Source organism: Alligator sinensis, unplaced genomic scaffold, assembly GCF_000455745.1.
Source record: "Alligator sinensis unplaced genomic scaffold, ASM45574v1 scaffold329_1, whole genome shotgun sequence".
Taxonomy (NCBI): domain Eukaryota; kingdom Metazoa; phylum Chordata; order Crocodylia; family Alligatoridae; genus Alligator; species Alligator sinensis.
In genome coordinates, this window is record NW_005842550.1 from 830,595 (window position 1) to 834,202 (window position 3,608).

A 3,608-nucleotide genomic window follows, 5' to 3' on the forward strand; every position below is an offset into this window, starting at 1 on the left:
CCTCCTATATAAATCACAGGCAGGAGGCCAGAGGCAGTTCCCTGCCAGCAGCTTGACAGAGAGGAGCTAAAATGCGAGAACTGCAGGTACTCCTCAAGCAGGTAAAGGGTGGCAGCTCTATGATGTCTGAGTAACGTTGTTATAGCCAGGCTGCTTATGTTTAAGTTGTAGCCAAGAGGCTTGAGTTTGTGTTTTGCTTTGTTGTTACACCGGTGGTTTGGGTAAGGCTATTAGGGGTTGGAGGAGGCCTCATAGGGACCCACAGTGGTGTGGGGGCCCCAGCTCCAGTGAGGGCGCAGCATCCTCATAGGGACCCACAGTGGTGTGGGGGCCCCAGCGCCAGTAAGGGCACGGTGTATGGGGTGCATAGATGTTTGTTTGTTTGTTTGTTTGTTTGTTTGTTTTAACATTTTATTAGAAAACCAGGCTATAACAAAAGACTCAAAATGACCCCAAACAAAGGCCTCACAAAAGGATAATACAACATTTCAAAAAACATAATACAAAACATCGGAATTGATATCATAATTCACGTCATCTCATTTGTACACAATATATACAACATCCCTGAGTATTGGCTATCTAACATGTTACATATATCATATTAGACATCCTGTACGTTTCTCCACCCCCCCCCCCCCCAAAAAAAAAAAAAAAAGGAAAACGTGAGTGCAATATAGGTCTCTTGTTGTCTCTATCCCATGTGCAACCCTCGCCAGCCTTTTCTACTCACAATGTTGACTCTTAGATTAGCATAGATGCCAGCCCCGGAGAGAGGGGTGGCTGAGAAGCCCCAGTGCGGGCGTGGCGAGCCCTGGAGAGAGGGGGTAGCAGTGCGGTGAGCCCCGGAGAGGGGTGGCTTGACCGAGAAGGCCCCATGTCTGCACAGAGAGCCCCAGGAGAGGGGCGGCATTAGAGAGAGAGCCTCAAGAGAGGGGCAGTATTCTTGAGAAGGCCCAGAGTGGGCATGGAGAGCCCTAGGAGAGGGTGGCAGTACAGAGAAGGCCTCGGAGTGAGGGGCGTGAGAGTAGACTGAGAGACCGAACAACGTCTAGTCCAACTGTGAGGCCTGGGGCGTGGTATAAGGGGTGGTTGGAGCCAAGCATAGCCCATAAGGCTAGGGTGCCCGGGAAGCAGCCATCATACAGTGAGACCCACAGAGAGTCCGGGAAACCACGGGGATGGAGGTCTTAGCGAACCGTGTCCAAAAGGGTGTAAGGCAGCCTCCCAAACTTTTATATAAACATCAAAGATATGGTGGGTGAGAATTGGAGGGTGCCCTTGGACTGGCTTGGCACAGGGGGAAGGGGCCTTAAGGAGAACATGGCCCTCCTTGGAGGACCCCACTCGTGACACTGGTGCATTGGCCGGGAACTTAAGGCTGGAGGTCTTAGCGAACCGTGTCCAAAAGGGTGTAAGGCAGCCTCCCAAACTTTTATATAAACATCAAAGATATGGTGGGTGAGAATTGGAGGGTGCCCTTGGACTGGCTTGGCACAGGGGGAAGGGGCCTTAAGGAGAACATGGCCCTCCTTGGAGGACCCCACTCGTGACACTGGTGCATTGGCCGGGAACTTAAGGCCATGCACGGGGAAGGAACCCATGTCCCTGAGAAGGGGAATGAACCTTAGGGCTAGTACAGATTTACAGACAGACAAGGCAGCGAGATTGAGGCTTGAGAAGGCAAGCCCAGATCAAAGAGGAGACTGCTATTAAAAGACGTAGAAGGGAAGACGTTGGGTCTGGTCTAGGACAAAAGTAGAATCATGGCAGGGATAGAAGACAGAGAGAAGAAGAAACAAGAGAAATTCTATTACGGGTGAGTGAATTGGAGGAAGACATTGCACTGCTAGAGTGGGAGCTAGAAGTAGCCCAATCCCAGAAGGAGCAGGCGGAGGCAAAGGCCACTGGATTGAACAGCGGGTAGAAGCAGGGAGAAAGGAAGGAGGGCCTAAAGAAATTAGGCACCTGATTGCAGCAGAGGCAGAGAGGACTCGAGCACTAGAACGGCTCATGGCAGAAGAGACCAAAAGGAGCAGACGGAGGGAAGAGAATCTGCAAGAGATGCAGAGGGAAATGGCAGCATGGAGGGCAAGATACGAGGCACTCTGCAAGCGAAACCTGTTCCTGGAAAAGGAGTTAGAGAACGAGGAGCTACAGTCCCAATTGAAAAGTGTGGAGGTGAAAAAAGGACACCTTGAAGAACAGGTACGGTCCCTTGAAACCCACCTAGAGGCCAGCTCAGCTAGAGAGGCAGCGAACAATGCAGAAAGAAAGCAGTCGCAGCTGCAAAGGCTAACCCTAAGGCAGCAGATTCGGGCCTTAGAGGCAGAAAATAAAACATCACGGATAGCAAGCAGTCAGACGGCTACAAAGGGTCAAGACTCTGGAGAGTTGGAAGGTCCACAGGTAACAAGTACAGCAACCCAAACAGAAGGAGGACCAAAAGCTCCAGCAGAGGATTTCGTGGAAGCTGTGCAGGAGGACCTGGAGGATTGGCAAGAACGATGCTTACAGGTGGAATACCAGGTCAAAGAACTGCGAGAAAAGCTAATAGAGAGCTATGCCCAGGCAGAAAAGACGGGTAGAGCGATAACAAAAGAAATGGAGAAAGTGAGAGAATATATGACCAGTCATGAGGCATTAGAAGAGCAGAAGCAGTCCCTTGAAACAGAGGTAAGAGCCAGACAGAGGAGTGTGTGGAGCTGAAAGCCCAGTGGAAAAAGGTAGAAAAGGAAAGAGACCAACTGAGGAAAGAGAGACAGTCCCTGAAGACCCTATTAAAAAAGAGCACAGTCAGGGAGGCAGTTTCGCAACAAGAGATCAAGCAGCAACCAGTACCGGCTGCTCAAACACAGAATGAGAGAGTGACTGCAATAAGTAAGCAGTTGGAAAAACATGCATCCGAGGCTAAGGCAGGCTGCAAGGAGTACCTTCAGGAGCTTAAAGGCTTAAAGTGGGGTTTAATAGATGCAGAGAAACTGATAGAGACTGTGCAGCCCATGCTCCTAAAGGTCCTGAAGAACCAGGGACCACCCAGGACAAAAGGCTTAGAGATTCCTAAAGAAGAGGGGGAAACAGAGCAACAGGAAAAGAGTACAAGGATGGAGGCACTCTCAGGGGTAAACCCCACAAGGATGCAAGAAGAGATCACCTCCACAGTCATGGAGTACCTGGATCGGAGATGGGGGCAGTGGGTGAACCAATACACTGACGCAATGAACTGCCTGAGAGAAACTAGAGAAATTTGCCAGCTGGTATGTGTCATAACCCAATGATTTTTAGTGCCTCTGCACATTGGAATTTTCCCGCCACATGGAGCTTTCTTTGCACGGTGGATTTCTCAGCTGCAGAGAGAGAACCCCAGTGCAAAAAAGTTCCCGCCACACGTATGCAAATTTGTGTCCCACTATTGGTCAATTCTAAATTATTCCTACCTGGCGGCTAGCGATTGGTTTGCTAGCCGTATAAAAGGTTAGAGCAGTTTCCGCCCAAGTTGGAGGACTCCACAACCATCTCGTGGGGAACTCGAAGTGCACTGTGGAGCCTAGCAAACTCCGCGTGTGTCTTGGAGGAGAACTTAGGGGCCTGATCAGTCTCTAACCACA